This window comes from Lissotriton vulgaris, chromosome 6 (genome assembly GCF_964263255.1).
Source record: "Lissotriton vulgaris chromosome 6, aLisVul1.2, whole genome shotgun sequence".
NCBI lineage: Eukaryota > Metazoa > Chordata > Amphibia > Caudata > Salamandridae > Lissotriton > Lissotriton vulgaris.
Genome location: NC_141694.1, coordinates 897,709,980 through 897,737,653, shown reverse-complemented (window position 1 = coordinate 897,737,653; position 27,674 = coordinate 897,709,980).

Below are 27,674 nucleotides of genomic sequence, written 5' to 3'. Positions count from 1 at the left end.
AAACTATGACAGAGACAGAAGGTTATCCACAAGGTATAGGTCTCCATTATGCATAAGAGCTAGATCAGTGTATGACAATACTATGGCTGTGGCACATTTCTAAACTTCTGATCAAATGTGAAATATGCATAGACGATCCCATAAGCATACAAGATACAGCAAAAATGACTTGAAATTGAGATATCTTACAGCTACAGAACTTGATAGGGAAAGGATGGCTGAGACAAAAAGAACAGTAGTAGCTTATTGTGAACGCCCATGCATGAGCGGTACCCAGTTATATCTCATCTTGGTACAGAATGTCCACAATCGTTTTTATTTGACCAGGCTAAGGCTGAGTACCCTACATTATTTATTTGCCTTTCCAAGTACAGAGAAACGGCAAAGAACCCTGTCCCCTTGCCCATGCTGTGTCAAAACCGCCCAGTCTACCTTGCACTCTATTCTTTTTTGTCCATTTTATATGGATATTCGAAAAACCGTATTGAAAACGTTATTTTTAAAAAATATGCTTTTTAATTATAAGGATGCGTTTAATTTTTTATGCAGCTTGGATACAATGAAAATCATAAGTTATGTAACCTGTTACATAAAAAAAATCGATCAGGAAAAGAAAAGAATATGCCTTTCTGGATGCTCTGTTGTATGAAAAATATGATGAGTAACACCGTTCTTCTCTTGACCGCATCCCTTTGCAATAAATGCATTTGCACTTTATTGGGCGAATTAGTGGTAGATTGTATTTTAAGGAGTTTTTGAATAATGGATTTTATATTTCATCTGTGATATTCCCATGTACTCTAAATTTGCACATATATTATCAATTAATTTCTATACGCGAGATATATTCAGAATGTATTTTTATTTTTCACTTAGATAAATATGTGTTAGTATGCTTTTATGGTGTTTGCCTCGTTGTCACAGAATAAAGCTGCTTTGACTTGACTTGACTGGCATAAGAGCTATTGCAGTTAGTTGGACCTGTGCTTTAGGCTCCAATGCGGGCGGGATACATGGGTTATTAAGCATAGGATGATCTGAAGAGTATAGTATCTAGAGATAGTTTATCTTGGAAAGAAAGTACCAGGTGGGACTTTGTTCTTTATTTACATGTTTGTCCATTATTTAGCAATTGACCATGTAAATAAACTTACATATGCTCACTTCCACATGCAGGAGCACACAAGTTACCAATGATCTGTTCCATCTATCCAAGACCTTACTAAGCAGTACTCGATAACATGTGCCCGCTAAATCAAAACAGACGATGGTGTCCCTTGTAGCCCTGTGCCAGGAGCTACCCAAAAGCAATCTGCATGTCAGTAGAGCAGCGCCTTTAAGAAGCAACAGACAATGTGAGAAATAGACAATACGGATCCTTCCCAATAGACTTTATGTGGACATTGCATAGACAACAAATATACCAGGCGTTGCTTATCCTCTCCTCTTCAAGGTGCCCCAATCTAGACAAGCATCATGGTTCTACAACCAAACAATCCCTCTTGCCCAACAGAAGATTGGAACCCCCTACATAAACTGTCCATCTACACGCACTGGCTGATGACCACCAACACATCATAGAAGGCCTTCATTAATCAAGTGGTGTTCACACATTATCTAAGGTTTCCACATACTCAGCAACAGCATCACTTCCTGTGAGCCACCTTTAACCTACTTAAACACAAACGGGAAGCCAAAAAACCCTGTAGGCTTGCGGAGATTAAAAGATAAATCCCTCCTTATGGGCAGTAGCACAGTATGTATGCCATATTTTTAGCGCAACGTTGCAAGCAGTGCATGGCTTCCCCATCTCAACTAGGAGGAGTTGGCACTGTTCCAGCTGCCACTGGGGAATGCACTATCACAGGGCGGGATCTTCTCCACGTGGTGAATGCACATCCTTTACCAAGAAGCAGCTTTTACAGACACCTTCCCTGACAGCAGGTTCTCGGTGCCCCCCATCTATGTTAGCTGGGTCAGTCCCTTCTAATTCCCCTCCATCCCTCTTATGCTCATTACTACCCACCAGCTAGGCAGTAAGTGCTCCTTAACATGAATAAAAGTCACTGTGTCACTGCCAACTACTTTTCACATGGCAGTAAGCAGGTTTGCTCCACTAATCGTGCAGCATCAGGCCATATTTAACTCTTCTTTCAATACGAAGCAACAGTAGGCTGTGGGTTATCCGTTTGCTCGGGTAAACTGGAGATACTCACACTTACAAAGCAAATGTGTCACTCTTACTCAACAAAAACAATGGTGTTCACCCTTCCTTTTATAGCATATGGTAGGCGTTCCCTGTATAGGGTGGCAGGTAGTGTCTGCCCACTCTCCTGCATTACCAAGCAGTGCATTCCTGCCCTTCTCAAACAGCAGTGGACATTGTTTGATCCCTACAGTTTCACCAAACTAAGTTAGATCTAGAAACTTAGTGCAGGTTTCCCAAACCTTGAGGGGTAATTACGGTGGGAAAGGGGTGATACAAGCTGTTTTCCCAGTTGAAACTAGCACAGGGAAGTTTCATTACCAATAGAATAACAATTACTCCTTGGCATGCAGATAGCTTGAATAGGAGTACTTTTTTTCTTAGTATCCAGCGTCTTTTAAGAAAAACAGGGTTAAACAATTCATAGATATATTGTTAGTTGTATTGTTGATCGAACTTAAACTCTGAACTGGATATACAAATGTGACCAATCTCCCTTCTTGACTCGTGGTCAAGGTTGTGGGCCATATTCTCCTAGAAAGATAATACACCTGGGCGGAGGAGCGAAAGATCTTGTCTGATGTCCAGTTTGGATTTCGCCCAGGGCGATCAACCGTTGCCCAATGTCTCAATCTAACTATGTTAATGAGTATACAGTTGCGCGCCCAGGTACCATCTATCCTGCCTTTATGGACTTGTCTTCCGTATTTGACTGCGTGAATAGGGTTAAACTGTGGCAGTCCATGAGGGTAATGGGGGTAGAGAATAACATTGTTCATTTTCTGGAGGACCTTTACAAGTCAACCAAGGCCAATGTTAGATTCTCACAGGACCTTCGTGTTTCTAGAGATTTTGAGATAAAGAGGGGAGTACAGCAAGGCTGTATCTTGGGTCCATTCTTGTTTAATTTCTATGTTAATGAATTGGACAGAGTCTTAAGAGCTACCGGGGTAGAATATCCGTATGTAGGGCGGCGTGGCCGTCCCGTCTTACTTTATGCGGATGATGCCGAGGACTGCTATCGGCCTGCAATCCTTGCTAGATGCATTTTTTAACTTTATGGTGGATCGGGATCTATCAATCAAGAACTCGAAATCATATATAATGCAGGTGGGGTTCCGACCCCAAAAAAGTTTTGAATTTCAAGTTGGCCCCGCTAGAGTCCCCCGCACTAATCTTTTCTCTTATCTTGGGGTCCTTTTGGATGATCAAAGAAAATGGGGGCCTCTAATTTCTAGGAAAAGGGGGGACTTCGCCCGGGTGAATGCAGCTATTTTAACTTTGCATCTAAACTAGGGAAGAGACCAATTGCAGCTCTATTGAAGGTTTACCAAGCGAAAAGTGTGGCCACAGCTAGTTATGGAAGTGAAATTTGGAGGTATGTTTCAGTGGACTCTCTTCAGGTGACTGAGAATAATTTTTTGAAGCGCTTGTGTGTGACGCGTGGGCTGTCGAATATGGTGGCCCATGAGGAATTGGGGGTCCCATTTTTAAGCGATACCCTGGCACTTTGCCCTCTTGTGTTTTGGTTGAAGTGTTAGTTGAATCAGGAGTTAACACTTAATCATCTGATTTTAAAAGAGTGTATGTCCCTAGATAACGCATCTCGTATACCGTGGCTTAACTATATTACAAGTGGCTTTGAAGGGCTTGGGCAGGCTAATTTATACTCTAACCCAGAAACTATTGTTAAAAAGGACGTGGAGCTAATCAGGGAATCCTTCCTCACACTCAGGTAAATGGGAAGGAACGAGCAGGAACTTCTCAAACCGAGTGTTCTCACTTTTTTAATGCTCAAAACAACTCCTTATACCGAGCCTTATCTCCTGGGGTCTTTATCCCTACATGAGCGTTTTTTATTGACGAGGTTTTGCATTAATCTTTTTCACCTCTTGCTAGCTAGGCCTAAAGGATGCAGCAGAGGTCAAGTGTTAGCACCCAGTGGCTGTGACAGACAGTCAACACAGGATCTGCTACACTTTTATGCTTTTTTGTAAATTTTTTGCGATTCCCCGGAGATATTTTTTAGTCCCTATTTTAAAAATTCAGGCAGCCCGAGTAGTCTGGAGTTGAATCATACAGTCCAATGGAGACATTGACTGATTCAGACAGCCGTTCCAAATGAGTTTGGCCAAGACAAAATGGCTGTGGGAATTGGACTTCGAAGCAGGCCCCCCTCACCCGTAGGCCTACGGATGGGGTCCGTATCCAAGGGACACCCCATTCCCAACCATGCACAGAGTGGCAGGCACCATGGGGTGACCGCCACAAAGTACAAGGTTTTCCCCACCCAGGGAAACAGCGTTTACAATGCTGCCATTACATCGCGTTCCTTTTACAACGGGTTCGTTACAACGACCGCTTTGTTAGAACGCGATGCCTTTACATCACAAGTCATTAGATCGACTTGCTGTAGGTGGCTTTCTAACCTAACAAATAGTATAATTGACTATTCCAACACCTTCCCTACTGTTGCGCAGGCTGGAGTTGGAATAGTAAATTATACTATTCCTAAGTCCAGCTTGCCCCTTACCGCAAGTCAATCTAATGACTTGCGATGTAGAACGCGGTCGTTGTAATGACCGCGTTGTAATAGAACGCGATGTAATAGCATGCAATGTAACATGTTATATTCCCCAGCCACCCCTTTTTTCAATGGGAGCCTGTGTTCTCGTTCAGAACACAGACTCCTATTGAAGTCAATGGGTGTCTGACCGAACCGAGTCCGTAACCATCCTGACACATCGTAATCAGTCGGTTGGTCTTCCCAAATATGATTTGTTCGGAATGCATTCCTAATCCGATTTGGTGGGAATGCTTTCCTGACCCCTATGTGGTGGGGCACAAGGAGGTGCCTTGCTTGGCATCATGGTAAACATGTTGTATCAAACCCAGTGTCTACAGATATTAATCTATTGCGCTTCTCCAAACTAACTAACAATCACACACAAAGGATACAGTAGAGTTGCCTACACTTCCATATTTTCAGAACCTTCTGTAGTGTAACATTCGTCCGGTAATACACCCACATGTGCCATCCATGAGGCTCACTTATTTTGTTCTCCCTCACCGAGAGGTAGAGACCACCTTGATGGCATCATTCTACGAGAGCGGGATGGAGTAGGCAATGATGAGGCATGCCATAAAAAGGTGTGTTAGACTACTCCATCCAATATCTTTGAAATGTTTCCCATGAGGTCCATTTTGCCTTTGAAAAAAATCTAAGTGTAGCCCCCACATCATATCTTTTGTGTATGATTGTATCATGGTATACATAAATAGATGATGATCAAGGACCATATATGTGGAATTTTTCAGTTTGTAAGTACTCCTTTTCTATTGCTCATATTTTTGGTTTGGACTTCCAATGTTTCTTGCACCATTCATGGTTCACAGATTGTATTCTGCAATAATTGTTAGAGGCTTTGGATCCATGTCCTTCAGCTATTAGATTATTTGGTTCAGACCATGTGAATATAATGCACCTTGAAGCAAATCTTGAAGCAAATATGTACATGGCTCAGTGAATAAATAGTGATGCATAAAATGTAATAAATCCTCTGTTAAAGTAGTAAAGTCTGATAATCTAAACCTAGGTAACCACTGAGCTCAGGAATGATGTGTGCATGTATCTTTTTTACTGGTGCGCTCCCCATTCACGGAAATCATGATTTTTTTTTCTTCTTGTAGATTTTTAATTCCACTGTTTAGTGGTGCCCATAGGCAATGATGTCTTACCTTGCTTTTTCGAAGCACCTGTTTTGGCTGAACGGCTTTCTAAGCTTTGAGTTTGTATTTAGGTAAGGTGCTGCGTAGTATTCTCTGCCTCGCAGTGGGGACCTTATGGCTAAAGCAGCTCGGTAGACCATCTACAAAGTTAACACACCCACTTGCATCCTTACTCCTCATTGTCTTTCATTTGAGGAGTAGTTCTTCAGACTGGAAGCATGATTTACCCTCCAGCATTTCTCATGTTGACGCACTTGTAAGGTGCATGTGGCTGCACATGTTAAGATGGTGATGCCATATGTTATGAATTTGCTTTGCGCTCAGGGAAATGTAACTCTGGTAGGTTGCATAATCAATACCAGAAAGAACCATTACGTTCACAATATTGTATTAGTAGAATCTATTGTACATTGTGTATAAAAAGTTAGATGCATGCTCTATTATGAGATACAGGAATGCAAATCTGTAAACGTGGTGGTTTCTGGTTACCTTTTTACTCCCTTTTTTGAGCAAGGGGTGCATATGTATGTATTTATTTAGTATAGTATATGCCTACATCTTATGTTCATGTTGGATTTTCTACAGGGCATTTTTGGGAAATAAAACGCAATGTCTGATTTGGATTAGTGCGAATATTCAGCAGAGACTGTTCTCACATCAGACCTTGAATGGTGTAATAATGATGTGTCATATTCGGATGCAGCATCTGCCTCGCATAAATACTCACTTCCGCATCCACCAAAGTAAACAAGCATTTACAATGCAATGGTCTTGTTAACACCTTGCCTGCTGCCTTGATTCCTCCCCGGTGCTGGACATCCCTTAACTGGGTGTGGTCATGACGGAACCATTCCGTCATCAGCACAGCTCAACCGTGACTGATAACGGAATGGTTCCGTCACCAGCATCGAAGGGGTTAAAGTTAGAGCTATTGGCATTGCTCATGACATTATTTTTGTTTTTAAAACATATAAATAAATGGCATTGTTATTTACAATGCCAATAGCGTAATCTCTCGCAAACGCAAGACCTATTGCATTTGCACACACACACACACACACACACACAGAGCCACATGCACCCACACACACACACAGAGCCACACGCACCCACACACAGAGCCAGAGCCACACACACACAGAGCCACACACACAGACAGAGCCACACACACACAGACAGAGCCACACACACACAGACAGAGCCACACACACACACACAGACAGAACCACACACACACACAGACAGAGCCACACACACACAGAGACAGAACCACACACACACAGACAGAGCCACACACACACAGACAGAGCCACACACACACACACACAGAGCCACACACACACAGACAGAGCCACACACACACACAGAGCCACACACACACACACAGAGCCACACACACACACAGAGCAACACACACAGACAGAGCCACACACACAGACAGAGCCACACACACAGACAGAGCCAGACACAGACAGAGCCACACACACAGCTCTCTGCCCAGTAACGCCCTAGGGAACAGAGGCACGAAAAAACGGATCACAAGCAGGGAACAGAGGCACAAGCAGGGAACAGAGGCACAAAAACCGGATCCAAGCAGGGCAGGGAACAGAGGCACAAGCAGGGCACAGAGGCACAAAAACCGGATCACAAGCAGGGCACAGAGGCACAAAAACTGGATCACAAGCAGGGCACAGAGGCACAAAAACCGGATCACAAGCAGGGCACAGAGGCACAACAAGCAACGAGGGGGCAGGGGCAGGAGAGCAAGGACAAGCAACGAGGGTGCAGCAAGCACAAGCAACTAGGGGGCAGGGGGGCACAGAGGCACAAAAACTGGATCACAAGCAGGGCACAGAGGCACAAAAACCGGATCACAAGCAGGGCACAGAGGCACACACACGGACAGAGCCACACACACAGACAGAGCCACACACACACACAGAGCCACACACACAGACAGAGCAACACACACAGCTCTCTGCCCAGTAACGCCCTAGGGAACAGAGGCACGAAAAACCGGATCACAAGCAGGAAATAGAGGCAAAAGCAGGAAACAGAGGCACAAGCAGGGAACAGAGGCCCAAAAACCGGATCACAAGCAGGGCAGGGAACAGAGGCACAAGCAGGGCACAGAGGCACAAAAACCGGATCACAAACAGGGCACAGAGGCACTAAACCGGATCACAAGCAGGGCACAGAGGCACAAAAACCGGATCACAAGCAGGACACAGAGGCACAAAAACCGGATCACAAGCAGGGCACAGAGAGCACAACAAGCAATGAGGGGGCAGGGGCAGGAGAGCAAGCACAAGCAATGAGGGGGCAGCAAGCACAAGCAACGAGGAGGCATGGGGGCACAGAGGCACAAAAACCGGATCACAAGTAGGGCACAGAGGCACAACAAGCAACGAGGGGGCAGGGGCAGGAGAGCAAGCACAAGCAACGAGGGGGCAGCAAGCACAAGCAACGAGGGGGCGGGGGGCACAGAGGCACAAAAACCGGATCACAAGCAGGGCACAGAGGCACAAAAATCGGATCACTAGCAGGGCACAGAGGCACAACAAGCAACGAGGGGGCAGGAGAGCAAGCACAAGCAACAAGGGTGCAGGGGGGGCACAGAGGCACAAAAACCAGATCACAAGCAGGGCACAGAGGCCCAAAAACCGGATCACAAGCAGGGCAGGGCACAGAGGCACGAAAACCGGATCACAAGCAGGGCACAGAGGCACAAAAACCTGATCACAAGCAGGGCACAGAGGCACAACAAGCAACGAGGGGGCAGGGGCAGTCGAGCAAGCACAAGCAATGAGGGGGCAGCAAGCACAAGCAACGAGGGGGCAGGGGGGCACAGAGGCTCAAAAACCGGATCACAAGCAGGGCACAGCGGCACAAAAACTGGATCACAAGCAGGGCACAGAGGCATGAACAGGAAACAGAGGCACGAACAGGGCAAAGAAGCACAAAAACCGGATCACAAGCAGGGCACAGAGGCACAACAAGCAACGAGGGGGCAGGGGCAGGAGACCAAGCACATGCAACGAAGGGGCAGCAAGCACATGCAACGAGGGGGCAGCAAGCACAAGCAACGAGGGGGCAGGGGGGCACAGAGGCACAAAAACCGGATGACAAGCAGGTCACAAAGGCTCAAAAACCGGATCACAAGCAGGGCACAGCGGCACAAAAACTGGATCACAAGCAGGGCACAGAGGCACGAACAGGAAACAGAGGCACGAACAGGGCAAAGAAGCACAAAAACCGGATCACAAGCAGGGCACAGAGGCACAACAAGCAACGAGGGGGCAGGGGCAGGAGAGCAAGCACATGCAACGAGGGGGCAGCAAGCACAAGCAAAGAGGGGGCAGGGGGCACAGAGGCACAAAAACCGGATGACAAGCAGGTCACAGAGGCACAAAAACTGGATCACAAGCAGGGCACAGAGGCACAAAAACCGGATCACAAGCAGGGCACAGAGGCACACACACGGACAGAGCCACACACACAGAGCCACACACACAGACAGAGCAACACACACAGCTCTCTGCCCAGTAACGCCCTAGGGAACAGAGGCACGAAAAACCGGATCACAAGCAGGAAATAGAGGCAAAAGCAGGAAACAGAGGCACAAGCAGGGAACAGAGGCCCAAAAACCGGATCACAAGCAGGGCAGGGAACAGAGGCACAAGCAGGGCACAGAGGCACAAAAACCGGATCACAAACAGGGCACAGAGGCACTAAACCGGATCACAAGCAGGGCACAGAGGCACAAAAACCGGATCACAAGCAGGACACAGAGGCACAAAAACCGGATCACAAGCAGGGCACTGAGAGCACAACAAGCACTGAGGGGGCAGGGGCAGGAGAGCAAGCACAAGCAATGAGGGGGCAGCAAGCACAAGCAACGAGGGGGCATGGGGGCACAGAGGCACAAAAACCGGATCACAAGTAGGGCACAGAGGCACAACAAGCAACAAGGGGGAAGGGGCAGGGGAGCAAGCACAAGCAACGAGGGGGCAGCAAGCACAAGCAACGAGGGGGCGGGGGGCACAGAGGCACAAAAACCGGATCACAAGCAGGGCACAGAAACATAAAAACTGGATCACAAGCAGGGCACAGAGGCACAAAAACCGGATCACTAGCAGGGCACAGAGGCACAACAAGCAACGAGGGGGCAGGGGCAGGAGAGCAAGCACAAGCAACGAGGGGGCAGGGGAGCAAGCACAGCGAGGGGGGTCCAGAAAGCAAGCACAACGAGGGGGCAGACGCACAACAGAGGGGACAGAGGCAATAACACGGGCACAATCAGGGAAAAGAAGCAAGAAAAGCGAGCACTCACCGGAGGACTCGACAGCTTCTCTACTTCTTCCGGCGGCGGTCGGGCAGAAATAGCATCAGAAATGCGCCGCCATTTTCGCATTCGGGGGCGTGGTTTTTGCTGTTGAGTGACGGATGAAGTCACGGAGTTAAAAACTGCAAAAAACACGCCCCCGAATCCGAAAAAAACGGTGTTTGAACGGAGTGACGCCCCTCTTCTCCAATGGCTGGCCTCCGTTTAGGAAGCCAGCCAATGGAGAAGAGGGGCGGGTTCAAGCCCCCATACTTGTAAACATAAAATCTCGGCTGCGCGACACTGCTGCGCAGTGTACGCTAGGCCGAGACCTAAAAAGTGCACTGTCAAATACAGAGCAGGTTAGGAACTTCAACACCCTAGCAAAAAGTGCTCAGAAGATGTACAAGACAAAGTGTAGCATGTTTTAACTAGTGAGTAGTAGTCGGAGTCGCACTCACGTTTACTGTTAGTAAATACGTTTCAGACTGGTGGGTGGTGCTGTCGAAGTATAGCTCTCTGTGCTCTGAGCTGACTAACATCCAAAGTGCGACACTTCCCTCGGGGGTGTCGTCCCTTCGACGCACTCTTAAATAAGATTCACGTTATTAATTCAATGATGGTCTTTGCGGGTACTTGTGAAAATTTCAAATGTTTTTATTTTCTTTAGTTCATTTTATTCCTTCATAAAACGTTTCAAAATCATACTTCATATTAGTTCTGCCCAATGCATTTCGGGCTTTAGCCCTTCATCAGGGGACTTGAAAGTCCTGCAAGATAATACAAGATAATACAAGAACTTGTGGTTCCAAGTTTCTAAGTTTTGTATCCAACATTAATTACCATGACATGCAATCATGCAAACCTTCCTCAGAGGTCACAAAAATATATATTCAGGGGGATGGTATCAGAAAGACGGCAAAATTTGAAGAAAATAACCAACACATTTAAAGAAAATAAACAACAAATTTAAAGAAAATGACTCGTGTATTTAGCATTTCGTACTAGGTAAATGGGAGAGTTGGTTAATACTTCAATTTTAAGTTTTCGTGAACGAGCGGGTTCTCGTGCATGAAGAAAATGACCCATGTGTTTAACGTTTCGTGCCAGGTGAATGGGTGGATTGGATGGTGCTTCAAAATATAAACGAGCGGGTTCTCGTGCATAATACTATAACTTCGCAGTTAAGGTGAAACGGTATACATGCCGTGCGTGTTCGATATGGGTGAATTACCGCTTCTCTAAAAATGTGCATCATGCAAGTGTAACATTTAGATGGCGTGTATTTCTAACCTGTGACGGACGTTTTCTCCATGCGAAAAGTGGAGCTGTGCGGAAAAAGGTATAACAGTATGAGAAGTTACAATATTTTACAAGCGTTTCTCCATTGTGTTCTGTGAAGCTGTTGTTACAGTATCTAGCGGTCTGTTAAAGCTAGATACTGCGAGGGAAGTGTCGCACTTTGGATGTTAGTCAGCTCAGAGCACTCTTGTGTTTTGGTTGAAGTGTTAGTTGAATCAGGAGTTAACACTTAATCATCTGATTTTAAAAGAGTGTATGTCCCTAGATAACGCATCTCGTATACCGTGGCTTAACTATATTACAAGTGGCTTTGAAGGGCTTGGGCAGGCTAATTTATACTCTAACCCAGAAACTATTGTTAAAAAGGACGTGGAGCTAATCAGGGAATCCTTCCTCACACTCAGGTAAATGGGAAGGAACGAGCAGGAACTTCTCAAACCGAGTGTTCTCACTTTTTTAATGCTCAAAACAACTCCTTATACCGAGCCTTATCTCCTGGGGTCTTTATCCCTACATGAGCGTTTTTTATTGACGAGGTTTTGCATTAATCTTTTTCACCTCTTGCTAGCTAGGCCTAAAGGATGCAGCAGAGGTCAAGTGTTAGCACCCAGTGGCTGTGACAGACAGTCAACACAGGATCTGCTACACTTTTATGCTTTTTTGTAAATTTTTTGCGATTCCCCGGAGATATTTTTTAGTCCCTATTTTAAAAATTCAGGCAGCCCGAGTAGTCTGGAGTTGAATCATACAGTCCAATGGAGACATTGACTGATTCAGACAGCCGTTCCAAATGAGTTTGGCCAAGACAAAATGGCTGTGGGAATTGGACTTCGAAGCAGGCCCCCCTCACCCGTAGGCCTACGGATGGGGTCCGTATCCAAGGGACACCCCATTCCCAACCATGCACAGAGTGGCAGGCACCATGGGGTGACCGCCACAAAGTACAAGGTTTTCCCCACCCAGGGAAACAGCGTTTACAATGCTGCCATTACATCGCGTTCCTTTTACAACGGGTTCGTTACAACGACCGCTTTGTTAGAACGCGATGCCTTTACATCACAAGTCATTAGATCGACTTGCTGTAGGTGGCTTTCTAACCTAACAAATAGTATAATTGACTATTCCAACACCTTCCCTACTGTTGCGCAGGCTGGAGTTGGAATAGTAAATTATACTATTCCTAAGTCCAGCTTGCCCCTTACCGCAAGTCAATCTAATGACTTGCGATGTAGAACGCGGTCGTTGTAATGACCGCGTTGTAATAGAACGCGATGTAATAGCATGCAATGTAACATGTTATATTCCCCAGCCACCCCTTTTTTCAATGGGAGCCTGTGTTCTCGTTCAGAACACAGACTCCTATTGAAGTCAATGGGTGTCTGACCGAACCGAGTCCGTAACCATCCTGACACATCGTAATCAGTCGGTTGGTCTTCCCAAATATGATTTGTTCGGAATGCATTCCTAATCCGATTTGGTGGGAATGCTTTCCTGACCCCTATGTGGTGGGGCACAAGGAGGTGCCTTGCTTGGCATCATGGTAAACATGTTGTATCAAACCCAGTGTCTACAGATATTAATCTATTGCGCTTCTCCAAACTAACTAACAATCACACACAAAGGATACAGTAGAGTTGCCTACACTTCCATATTTTCAGAACCTTCTGTAGTGTAACATTCGTCCGGTAATACACCCACATGTGCCATCCATGAGGCTCACTTATTTTGTTCTCCCTCACCGAGAGGTAGAGACCACCTTGATGGCATCATTCTACGAGAGCGGGATGGAGTAGGCAATGATGAGGCATGCCATAAAAAGGTGTGTTAGACTACTCCATCCAATATCTTTGAAATGTTTCCCATGAGGTCCATTTTGCCTTTGAAAAAAATCTAAGTGTAGCCCCCACATCATATCTTTTGTGTATGATTGTATCATGGTATACATAAATAGATGATGATCAAGGACCATATATGTGGAATTTTTCAGTTTGTAAGTACTCCTTTTCTATTGCTCATATTTTTGGTTTGGACTTCCAATGTTTCTTGCACCATTCATGGTTCACAGATTGTATTCTGCAATAATTGTTAGAGGCTTTGGATCCATGTCCTTCAGCTATTAGATTATTTGGTTCAGACCATGTGAATATAATGCACCTTGAAGCAAATCTTGAAGCAAATATGTACATGGCTCAGTGAATAAATAGTGATGCATAAAATGTAATAAATCCTCTGTTAAAGTAGTAAAGTCTGATAATCTAAACCTAGGTAACCACTGAGCTCAGGAATGATGTGTGCATGTATCTTTTTTACTGGTGCGCTCCCCATTCACGGAAATCATGATTTTTTTTTCTTCTTGTAGATTTTTAATTCCACTGTTTAGTGGTGCCCATAGGCAATGATGTCTTACCTTGCTTTTTCGAAGCACCTGTTTTGGCTGAACGGCTTTCTAAGCTTTGAGTTTGTATTTAGGTAAGGTGCTGCGTAGTATTCTCTGCCTCGCAGTGGGGACCTTATGGCTAAAGCAGCTCGGTAGACCATCTACAAAGTTAACACACCCACTTGCATCCTTACTCCTCATTGTCTTTCATTTGAGGAGTAGTTCTTCAGACTGGAAGCATGATTTACCCTCCAGCATTTCTCATGTTGACGCACTTGTAAGGTGCATGTGGCTGCACATGTTAAGATGGTGATGCCATATGTTATGAATTTGCTTTGCGCTCAGGGAAATGTAACTCTGGTAGGTTGCATAATCAATACCAGAAAGAACCATTACGTTCACAATATTGTATTAGTAGAATCTATTGTACATTGTGTATAAAAAGTTAGATGCATGCTCTATTATGAGATACAGGAATGCAAATCTGTAAACGTGGTGGTTTCTGGTTACCTTTTTACTCCCTTTTTTGAGCAAGGGGTGCATATGTATGTATTTATTTAGTATAGTATATGCCTACATCTTATGTTCATGTTGGATTTTCTACAGGGCATTTTTGGGAAATAAAACGCAATGTCTGATTTGGATTAGTGCGAATATTCAGCAGAGACTGTTCTCACATCAGACCTTGAATGGTGTAATAATGATGTGTCATATTCGGATGCAGCATCTGCCTCGCATAAATACTCACTTCCGCATCCACCAAAGTAAACAAGCATTTACAATGCAATGGTCTTGTTAACACCTTGCCTGCTGCCTTGATTCCTCCCCGGTGCTGGACATCCCTTAACTGGGTGTGGTCATGACGGAACCATTCCGTCATCAGCACAGCTCAACCGTGACTGATAACGGAATGGTTCCGTCACCAGCATCGAAGGGGTTAAAGTTAGAGCTATTGGCATTGCTCATGACATTATTTTTGTTTTTAAAACATATAAATAAATGGCATTGTTATTTACAATGCCAATAGCGTAATCTCTCGCAAACGCAAGACCTATTGCATTTGCACACACACACACACACACACACACACAGAGCCACATGCACCCACACACACACACAGAGCCACACGCACCCACACACAGAGCCACACACACAGAGCCACACACACACAGAGCCACACACACAGACAGAGCCACACACACACAGACAGAGCCACACACACACAGACAGAGCCACACACACACACACAGACAGAACCACACACACACACAGACAGAGCCACACACACACAGAGACAGAACCACACACACACAGACAGAGCCACACACACACAGACAGAGCCACACACACACACAGAGCCACACACACACAGACAGAGCCACACACACACACAGAGCCACACACACACACACAGAGCCACACACACACACAGAGCAACACACACAGACAGAGCCACACACACAGACAGAGCCACACACACAGACAGAGCCAGACACAGACAGAGCCACACACACAGCTCTCTGCCCAGTAACGCCCTAGGGAACAGAGGCACGAAAAAACGGATCACAAGCAGGGAACAGAGGCACAAGCAGGGAACAGAGGCACAAAAACCGGATCCAAGCAGGGCAGGGAACAGAGGCACAAGCAGGGCACAGAGGCACAAAAACCGGATCACAAGCAGGGCACAGAGGCACAAAAACTGGATCACAAGCAGGGCACAGAGGCACAAAAACCGGATCACAAGCAGGGCACAGAGGCACAACAAGCAACGAGGGGGCAGGGGCAGGAGAGCAAGGACAAGCAACGAGGGGGCAGCAAGCACAAGCAACTAGGGGGCAGGGGGGCACAGAGGCACAAAAACTGGATCACAAGCAGGGCACAGAGGCACAAAAACCGGATCACAAGCAGGGCACAGAGGCACACACACGGACAGAGCCACACACACAGACAGAGCCACACACACACACAGAGCCACACACACAGACAGAGCAACACACACAGCTCTCTGCCCAGTAACGCCCTAGGGAACAGAGGCACGAAAAACCGGATCACAAGCAGGAAATAGAGGCAAAAGCAGGAAACAGAGGCACAAGCAGGGAACAGAGGCCCAAAAACCGGATCACAAGCAGGGCAGGGAACAGAGGCACAAGCAGGGCACAGAGGCACAAAAACCGGATCACAAACAGGGCACAGAGGCACTAAACCGGATCACAAGCAGGGCACAGAGGCACAAAAACCGGATCACAAGCAGGACACAGAGGCACAAAAACCGGATCACAAGCAGGGCACAGAGAGCACAACAAGCAATGAGGGGGCAGGGGCAGGAGAGCAAGCACAAGCAATGAGGGGGCAGCAAGCACAAGCAACGAGGAGGCATGGGGGCACAGAGGCACAAAAACCGGATCACAAGTAGGGCACAGAGGCACAACAAGCAACGAGGGGGCAGGGGCAGGAGAGCAAGCACAAGCAACGAGGGGGCAGCAAGCACAAGCAACGAGGGGGCGGGGGGCACAGAGGCACAAAAACCGGATCACAAGCAGGGCACAGAGGCACAAAAATCGGATCACTAGCAGGGCACAGAGGCACAACAAGCAACGAGGGGGCAGGAGAGCAAGCACAAGCAACAAGGGTGCAGGGGGGGCACAGAGGCATAAAAACCAGATCACAAGCAGGGCACAGAGGCCCAAAAACCGGATCACAAGCAGGGCAGGGCACAGAGGCACGAAAACCGGATCACAAGCAGGGCACAGAGGCACAAAAACCTGATCACAAGCAGGGCACAGAGGCACAACAAGCAACGAGGGGGCAGGGGCAGTCGAGCAAGCACAAGCAATGAGGGGGCAGCAAGCACAAGCAACGAGGGGGCAGGGGGGCACAGAGGCTCAAAAACCGGATCACAAGCAGGGCACAGCGGCACAAAAACTGGATCACAAGCAGGGCACAGAGGCATGAACAGGAAACAGAGGCACGAACAGGGCAAAGAAGCACAAAAACCGGATCACAAGCAGGGCACAGAGGCACAACAAGCAACGAGGGGGCAGGGGCAGGAGACCAAGCACATGCAACGAAGGGGCAGCAAGCACATGCAACGAGGGGGCAGCAAGCACAAGCAACGAGGGGGCAGGGGGGCACAGAGGCACAAAAACCGGATGACAAGCAGGTCACAAAGGCTCAAAAACCGGATCACAAGCAGGGCACAGCGGCACAAAAACTGGATCACAAGCAGGGCACAGAGGCACGAACAGGAAACAGAGGCACGAACAGGGCAAAGAAGCACAAAAACCGGATCACAAGCAGGGCACAGAGGCACAACAAGCAACGAGGGGGCAGGGGCAGGAGAGCAAGCACATGCAACGAGGGGGCAGCAAGCACAAGCAAAGAGGGGGCAGGGGGCACAGAGGCACAAAAACCGGATGACAAGCAGGTCACAGAGGCACAAAAACTGGATCACAAGCAGGGCACAGAGGCACAAAAACCGGATCACAAGCAGGGCACAGAGGCACACACACGGACAGAGCCACACACACAGAGCCACACACACAGACAGAGCAACACACACAGCTCTCTGCCCAGTAACGCCCTAGGGAACAGAGGCACGAAAAACCGGATCACAAGCAGGAAATAGAGGCACAAGCAGGGAACAGAGGCACAAGCAGGGAACAGAGGCACAAAAACCGGATCACAAGCAGGGCAGGGAACAGAGGCACAAGCAGGGCACAGAGGCACAAAAACCGGATCACAAACAGGGCACAGAGGCACTAAACCGGATCATGAGCAGGGCACAGAGGCACAAAAACCGGATCACAAGCAGGACACAGAGGCACAAAAACCGGATCACAAGCAGGGCACTGAGAGCACAACAAGCACTGAGGGGGCAGGGGCAGGAGAGCAAGCACAAGCAATGAGGGGGCAGCAAGCACAAGCAACGAGGGGGCATGGGGGCACAGAGGCACAAAAACCGGATCACAAGTAGGGCACAGAGGCACAACAAGCAACAAGGGGGAAGGGGCAGGGGAGCAAGCACAAGCAACGAGGGGGCAGCAAGCACAAGCAACGAGGGGGCGGGGGGCACAGAGGCACAAAAACCGGATCACAAGCAGGGCACAGAAACATAAAAACTGGATCACAAGCAGGGCACAGAGGCACAAAAACCGGATCACTAGCAGGGCACAGAGGCACAACAAGCAACGAGGGGGCAGGGGCAGGAGAGCAAGCACAAGCAACGAGGGGGCAGGGGAGCAAGCACAGCGAGGGGGGTCCAGAAAGCAAGCACAACGAGGGGGCAGACGCACAACAGAGGGGACAGAGGCAATAACACGGGCACAATCAGGGAAAAGAAGCAAGAAAAGCGAGCACTCACCGGAGGACTCGACAGCTTCTCTACTTCTTCCGGCGGCGGTCGGGCAGAAATAGCATCAGAAATGCGCCGCCATTTTCGCATTCGGGGGCGTGGTTTTTGCTGTTGAGTGACGGATGAAGTCACGGAGTTAAAAACTGCAAAAAACACGCCCCCGAATCCGAAAAAAACGGTGTTTGAACGGAGTGACGCCCCTCTTCTCCAATGGCTGGCCTCCGTTTAGGAAGCCAGCCAATGGAGAAGAGGGGCGGGTTCAAGCCCCCATACTTGTAAACATAAAATCTCGGCTGCGCGACACTGCTGCGCAGTGTACGCTAGGCCGAGACCTAAAAAGTGCACTGTCAAATACAGAGCAGGTTAGGAACTTCAACACCCTAGCAAAAAGTGCTCAGAAGATGTACAAGACAAAGTGTAGCATGTTTTAACTAGTGAGTAGTAGTCGGAGTCGCACTCACGTTTACTGTTAGTAAATACGGTTCAGACTGGTGGGTGGTGCTGTCGAAGTATAGCTCTCTGTGCTCTGAGCTGACTAACATCCAAAGTGCGACACTTCCCTCGGGGGTGTCGTCCCTTCGACGCACTCTTAAATAAGATTCACGTTATTAATTCAATGATGGTCTTTGCGGGTACTTGTGAAAATTTCAAATGTTTTTATTTTCTTTAGTTCATTTTATTCCTTCATAAAACGTTTCAAAATCATACTTCATATTAGTTCTGCCCAATGCATTTCGGGCTTTAGCCCTTCATCAGGGGACTTGAAAGTCCTGCAAGATAATACAAGATAATACAAGAACTTGTGGTTCCAAGTTTCTAAGTTTTGTATCCAACATTAATTACCATGACATGCAATCATGCAAACCTTCCTCAGAGGTCACAAAAATATATATTCAGGGGGATGGTATCAGAAAGACGGCAAAATTTGAAGAAAATAACCAACACATTTAAAGAAAATAAACAACAAATTTAAAGAAAATGACTCGTGTATTTAGCATTTCGTACTAGGTAAATGGGAGAGTTGGTTAATACTTCAATTTTAAGTTTTCGTGAACGAGCGGGTTCTCGTGCATGAAGAAAATGACCCATGTGTTTAACGTTTCGTGCCAGGTGAATGGGTGGATTGGATGGTGCTTCAAAATATAAACGAGCGGGTTCTCGTGCATAATACTATAACTTCGCAGTTAAGGTGAAACGGTATACATGCCGTGCGTGTTCGATATGGGTGAATTACCGCTTCTCTAAAAATGTGCATCATGCAAGTGTAACATTTAGATGGCGTGTATTTCTAACCTGTGACGGATGTTTTCTCCATGCGAAAAGTGGAGCTGTGCGGAAAAAGGTATAACAGTATGAGAAGTTACAATATTTTACAAGCGTTTCTCCATTGTGTTCTGTGAAGCTGTTGTTACAGTATCTAGCGGTCTGTTAAAGCTTACCGTAGAGCTTATAAAATTTGGCGTGGATCTCAAACTCGCTCGGGGTCGATAAAGAATAATGCCGGAAGGTCTGTGTATATGTGTATCGGACTGGTGCTACGGTAAGCTTTAACAGACCTCTAGATACTGTAACAACAGCTTCACAGAACACAATGGAAAAACGCTTGTAAAATATTGTAACTTCTCATACTGTTATACCTTTTTCCGCACAGCTCCACTTTTCGCATGGAGAAAACGTCCGTCACAGGTTAGAAATACACGCCATCTAAATGTTACACTTGAATGATGCACATTTTTAGAGAAGCGGTAATTCACCCATATCGAACACGCACGGCATGTATACCGTTTCACCTTAACTGCGAAGTTATAGTATTATGCACGAGAACCCGCTCGTTTATATTTTGAAGCACCATCCAATCCACCCATTCACCTGGCACGAAACGTTAAACACATGGGTCATTTTCTTCATGCACGAGAACCCGCTCGTTCACGAAAACTTAAAATTTAAGTATTAACCAACTCTCCCATTTACCTAGTACAAAATGCTAAATACACGAGTCATTTTCTTTAAATTTGTTGTTTATTTTCTTTAAATGTGTTGGTTATTTTCTTCAAATTTTGCCGTCTTTCTGATACCATCCCCCTGAATATATATTTTTATTACCTCTGAACAAGGTTTGCATGATTGCATGTCATGGTAATTAATGTTGGATACAAAACTTAGAAACTTGGAACCACAAGTTCTTGTATTATCTTGTATTATCTTGCAGGACTTTCAAGTCCCCTGGCGAAGGGCTAAAGCCCGAAATGCATTGGGCAGAACTAATTTGAAGTATGATTTTGAAACGTTTTATGAAGGAATAAAATGAACTAAAGAAAATAAAAACATTTGAAATTTTCACAAGTACCCGCAAAGACCATCATTGAATTAATAACGTGAATCTTATTTAAGAGTGCGTCGAAGGGACGACACCTCCGAGGGAAGTGTCGCACTTTGGATGGAAAGTGTAGCATGTGTAATAGAGACTTTTCAGTTGCCTTTGGAAGAAAGCAGGTTATCAAAACACATGATGAAACAGGGTCACAGGATAGGATATATGCCTTCAGCAGGGTTAAGATGATGACATTTTTGACAGATTTGCAACCGAGCTATCAGTTGGAACTAGCTAACATAAGCCATTTCTGGCTTAGTATTTAAGAGCTTTCACTTGTTCCTCGTTTTCTCTTTTACTTTATTGCAATACTACCATTCTATCTATTCTGAGTTTCTTGTAATCCATTTACACTTTACTTATATTGGTAGAGAGCTACTTTAGACATTCACATTGAAAATCGACTGCCAATCATCTATTCGCCAATTCAGTAATATACCCCTACTAATTGAAAAGACCCTACTGCAGCTCTTCCCATGGAAGCCATTTATTAAGCACTCTTCAGCTGATCGTATTGCAACATTGTTTATGTGTACAGCAGTGTTTACTAAGTTTGACCATTTTTAAGATGCTTCTCTTCTCTTCCCACATGTGGAGCAGATACTACTTGCTACAGGGTTGAATGCTGACACTTATTTAATTTGATTTTGCGTTTATAAATCCAATTATGGTAATTATCTTGTTCACCATTGAATTCTTAGAGCCTCATTTATATATTGGCGGGTGGCCCGCCGTTCCACCAGGTGGACGAAGTAAATCACTCCTTTCCCGTGATGGAGGGACCGACTACTAAATTTAAAAATGATCTCCAAGCAGGCAGTCATTTATAAAGCATTGGCAGGAACCGCTGTCATGGTGGTTCCTGTCAATGCATCTTTCTATTTGGTGCAGGGCTGTCCAGCACGACACAGCTCTGCACCAAACAGTTTTCTTTTTATTTTCAAAAATAAAATTCCAAAATTAGATTTTTGTTTTGAAATTGAAAAAAGGTGGGACCTAGCGGTCCAACATGGTGGACGTGCACTAGGCAGGCTCCTACACCCCATTAAATATCCTGCCTAATCCTGCTATTTATGCTCCTAGACTGCCTTCTCTCCACCCACGGTGATTGAGGAACCAGAGATCCCCCGATAATTGGCAAGGGGCCGCGCTGCTGGCCTTGCTGCATCTGGCCTGGCGGCCCTGGTTGGAGTGACAGAGGTGTTGACTGGCGCTTGGCGGCTACATCAGGCTGCGGTGAGACATCAGGCCTGGCCCTGATTGGGCATGCAGTGCCTGGGGAGCGGTCCCTGACCGGTGCTGGTGGCTGCAGGGCCTGATGCTTGTCGTTCGGTGAGGCCCTGAGCCTCGTTGGCCGTGCCAGCGGGCACGAGGTGAGAGGTGAGGAGGCCGCCACGTGGACATCCTGATGGCGGTGGCAGCGATCTGAGACAGCGGAAGGGTGAAAGTTGATTGCGGCCTGCTTGTCAGCTGGCCCTAGAACTGTGTCCAGCCTACGTGATGCAGTGGAGAAGCCCGCAGGCCACATAAATCTATTAGGGGTTGGGTGTGGCTTATTCCCAGCTGCGGAGGCAGTCGGGCTAGGTCCCGGTGCGGTTTTTAGCAGGGAAGGACCCCCTGATCCTTCCATCAGCAGGGCCGCTGGTGTGCACTTTTCAGGGACCTGCAGAATCTAGCCTGATACACTTTGCCAGAGCCCCTGCCTTTGGGGCGGTGTGCATCTGTCCCTCCTCTTTCCCTCCGAGGAGCTGCCTCTCCTTCTCTGGAGTCCTGAACCGGGACCTACGGTGCGGTTCATACACCATGATTGAAGATAAGCCCCGTGGCCCTGCCAATAAAAAAAGCACAATATACCACTTCACCAGCATTAGGGTGGTGGGGGCCAACAGAGGAGGGGGCCTCGTCCTAGATAATGCGACCCTACTGTAGGCGATCACCCAGTCAAGGGATATGTTGGATGCCAAAACAGGGCGGAGGGTTCAGACATTATGCTTCTGCGATAAGACCTGAGGAATGCGATGGGCGCTTTAAAGTCGCCAAGACATTCGTCTTCAAGTTTGAAGACTTGGCTCATACTCTACAACATCAAGTTGATACCCTTACAACATTGACCATGGCCTGGCGGCGCAGGTGGAAGATGCAGAGGGCAGCGCACAGAGCAACAATCTCAGCTTCATGGGATTTCCAGAGCGTTGTGGAGGGGGGAGACATGGGCAAGTTCCTGGCCCAAACGATTTCCCAATGGATTCCCCCAAACACCCTCCCCACCGGCTCCATTATCGAGTGAGCTCATCGTGCCCTGGCAAAAAAGCCCACTCCTGGCCTGCCTGATCCTTAACTTTCATAACCAGGACACCATTCTTAGACAGGTGCAGGGCCAGGGACACTGCTCTTTGAATCCCACCACATCTTCATATTTCCTGACTACACAAAATAGGTCCAGCAACAGTGCCAGTCTTTTACAGCTCTGAAATCTTGCCTGCCTGACCTAAAAATCCAGTATATGTTCCTTTGCCCTGCCCGGCCGTCGGTGGTGTACAATAGTAGCACCATGTTCTTCGACACCCCAGAGGATGTTTTCACGTGGACAGATGGGACAGTTGCTGTTAAAGCCCACACCCCACCCGGTATAGACTCAGACTCATCCTCCACAGACAGGCGCATGCAGTCGTCCAAGCCTAAAGAGCAGGGCTGCCTCGGATCCCGCTTCACATGGCGATTCTAGCCCTGCATGAAGGAGCCAGGTGACTCATTAAAGTAGTGATGGTCAGCCACTCAACATGATGGATATTCGTGGTCCTGGCCAACGGACAGAGGCGATATTTGACCTTGAGGTTGTCACACTGAGAAAAAGGCACATTGCTATGGATTGTTTGCTGGGTTTGATTGCTTTTCAGGCCCGCTTTAGAGACGAATACTTGTTGGGTTTATGGGGATCTATTGGCCGGGCCTAGCTGCCGGTCCCGTTGGGTTTGTGTCCGGGCCCCTTCCGAGAACGATTTGGTATTGAGATATTGAGGTGGGGGATTGGGGAAGTGTTTCTGTTATGCACTTGATGTTTTTTTGGTTCTGCGCAGGGCTGGAGGCCCTCCCCCCTTATCTGCCCTCAGGCACGCAGTGGCGTCTGGCACTGATCGGAGGTAGGGGGAGGGAGGACGTGGGAGGTAGGAGGTGGGGAGAGCGAGAGGGGGAAGGATACGGGGGAAGCAGGAATAAAAAAAAATTAACTTACCTTTTCACCGCTTCCTTAACGCCGTAGTCCTTCCTAGCTTGGCTTCTCCAGAAGCACACCCAGGTGACCAGTCAGCCAATCACAACGCTGCCTTAGCAGCATTGTGATTGGTCTGATCGCTGTGTATCAGCACTCAGACGCTGACTGGGGGCCTGGGCATGTTCTTCATGTAAGCTGTAATGCAGCCTGCATGGAGAGCATGTGAAGTGTGCAATACTGTTTGACCAAGCAGTCACTGCACACTTTAGGAGGGTGCTACCACTCCTCCCCTGCCCACTCCCCCGAACGCAAAGCGGTCAGAAGTAGGAGAAAATAAGGTGATAATAAAGCGAGTTATTATCATTTTATTTTTCCTTTGTGTCACTGCAAAACAGCTGTGGGGCGACGCTCCTACGCCTTAGCGGAGGAGCCGCTTCTGCAGGCACGATCACTGTATATTGTCTCACCCACGTTCATATGGTTTATATGGGTGATGCCCCCTCGGATGGGACACTTCGTGTAGTTACATGGAATGTCAGAGGGGTCCTGGATAAAATTAAATGCAGGGCCTTGCTTCGGCAAGCCAAGAGATTGGCTGCAGATATCCCCCTTTTACAGGAGACGCACCTGCTGGGCTCAAAGACCCCATGCTTGGCACATTATGGGTGTACACAGACCTTTCATTCGGGCTTTGTGCAGGGTTTGTGGGGTGTGGACATTCTTGTGCACCTCAGGATTCCCCTACAGGTACATAAGTCCTGGGTGGATGGTCAGAGAGGATAAGTCTTTGTGTCTGGGACAATCTATGAGGAACCCATTGCATTAGGAAGCGTTAATGTCCCCCACTTGGCCAGACCTTCATTGATCGTATCAGAGGAGTATGGTGATCCTTGCCAAAAAGCCTGGTAGTTATTGGCGGCGACTGGAATGATATTATGTCAACGGAGAGAGATAGGTGGTGAGACGCAAGGCCTATAAACAACAGGTGAGCGACCAGATTACAGTTTGTCGGGGAGGCCCTGGGGTGGGTAGACACCTGGTGGGCCATCCTCCAAAAGGCGTTACCTTCTATTTGATGGTGCATGGATCATTTTCCCAACTTAACTACTTATTCATGCTGCGCTGCCATGCACACAGGGTGTCTGATGTAGAAATCTTAAATAGGGGCTTTCTGACCACTCTCTTGCTGTGCTGTGGCTTGCAATGGGTCCCTGTTGCCCCACATTTGGCTGGCGATTATCCCCGTGGCACAAGTGGAACCCGATCTACAGATCCCACATACACCGCACCGTGACTGACTATCTTTCCCTGAATATAGATTATGCCTCCTCCAAGCTCATATTGTGGGAGGCTATGAAGCCTACCATAAGTGGTATTGACATCGGTTTCTGTGCAGCAGAACGCAGACAACAATGGAGGGAACCACCTCAGATTGAGGCCCAGATGATTGAATTTGAGGGGCTGGGCTCGGCGACCGGCGGAGGCCTGGTGTGTCGACAGTTGGGCCTTGCGCAGCAGCGGTACCAAAGAGTGCTTTTGTATTAGGCTAGGGACACGTGGCTGGCCTCCCAAAGTAGGACATATCAATGGGGCAACAAATCTGGGCGAATGCTCCACAGACTGTGCCAAAGCGCTGGGACACCAGCCCATGTTCCTGTCGTCTGTAGTAAACAGGGAGTCTTACTGACTGACCCCCTAGAGGTGGCCAACTGTTTCGCTATCAGGCCCTAGATGTGGAGAAAGAGGTCCTTACATTGGCGCAAATTGAAAAATTCTTAGATGGTCCGCCTCGCAGGCCTTCTCGTGGAGACCAGGTCTCTGCTGGAAGAGCCACTTTCAATCAAGGAATTGATGGCCGCACTGATGGGGCTGTGGCCGGGAAAAATCCTTGGCCCAAATGGGATTCCAAGTACATTTTTCACAGCATAATTGCCCCTCCGGAAGGCCCACTATCTGGGCGCGATCCAAGCAGCCCTTAAGGAAACACTCTTGTCCCCAAACTGGCGAATGCCAAGATTGTAGTCTTCCTTAAGCCAGGTCGGCCCTCTGAGGCCCACTCATCATAGCACCCTATTTCCCTCCTAAATATTGAGGCTAGACTAGGCTTTGGCCGTACAGACTGAAGCCACACATGGCTGACCTAGTTCACCCGGAACAGGCCGGATTTATGCCCCACCGAGCAATGCACCACAATATTCAATGCACCCACAATGCTACAGCCCTGGTTGACAGCCTGGAACGTCTTTGATTCCGTCAGCTGAAGCTGTTTCTGCTCTTTCAGCAACTAAACATGGGGTCCCGGTTTCTCTCCTATGTCCGATTACTATATACCGAACTGACAGCATCAATTCGCATGGCCAACACAGCCTCAGCCTCAGCCTCAGTGTCCATCGGCTGTGGCACTAGGAAGGGTTGCCCCTTGTCTCCACTTTTGTTCGAACTGGACATGGAGCCCTGGGCGGCCTGGGTGAGGATCGACGCACAGGTCCAGGGATTCAAATGGTCCAGGGAGGTGTTGGACTGCAAAGCGCTATACGCTTACAACATCCTGTTTTTTGTTATGAATCCTGCCACCTCAGGGCCCCAGATCCTAAGGATTATGCAGGTGTTCGGAGAAACTTCGGAACTGCATATGAACATTAGTAAATCGGTACTCTGGCCACTGAGAAGGCTGCCGAGAGACATTGCGTGAGCTACGGATCTGACCCTGGCGACAGACGGCTTTCAATACTTGGATGTGTTCATGGCTCGGGGCACGGCCACCGCGTGGGATCATAATATGGCTCCCTTGCTTGAGTGTGTGAAAACTGAAGGCAGAAAGTGGTCCCAGCTTCCTTTTGTCCCTTGATGGTTGCTCTGCTATTTTAAAAATGATTTCCCTACCACGTCTCCTATACAAATTGCAGAAGTACCCCTTACCCATTCCTTCGCCATGGTTCAGACAAGTCAATGCTGTACTGGGCCAGTTCTTATGGGGGAGGGGGGCACGCATCCTCCGTGACCCTGCATTCATGCTTTCAATCAAACTGCATCCGCAGACGTCCAGTCATATCATGCTGCTGCCCACCTGCTAGCACTTAATGAATGGTGGTATTCGCTTAGTAACGACCCCCCGTAAGCAGAGGAGCGCTGGGCGAGTGATAATCCCTCTATGGTACGGTTCTTATATAGCAAATCAGATGTGAGTTCCCTTCCCAGGACAGGAGAGAATGGTTGCCCTGCCATGGTGGCAGTCCCTTCGCAGGATGGGATGGTGTGGGCGCCTAACATGGGAGACTATGCTGTTGCACAATATTCTTCTCTCCCAGGTGGCCGGACTACATGAATTTAGTGAATGGGGTCGGATTGGGATATCCACTGTCGGCGATGTGATGCATGGGCTCGTCTTTAAGTTGTTCCAGGACCTCTAATCTGAATTTTCAATGCACACGTAGCCAGTTTTATAAATACCTGCAGCTACATCATGCATTGACCTTGAAGTAAGTGACCTGCTTGTGGCCACCCGGGTCACCACAGCCCACCTCTCAGCCTTCCATACCCAATGAAGAGTTAGAGAAACAGTGGAGAATATACACCAATAATAGTTTATTAGTATACGCTCAGAGTGGGGCTCCGTCTGCACAGTCTCGTAAGAGTACTACTGAGGGAACTGAGGAACAGTAAGCATTAATATTCATTATGTACATTGCATGGTTAGCTAAGAACACGCCCACAGTGTAATTCTCCAAACAGATGTGGCCGGACAGCGAAAGAAAAAAAAAAAAAAAGGTTTCCACTCTTATATCTTGTACAGTTCAGGGCAC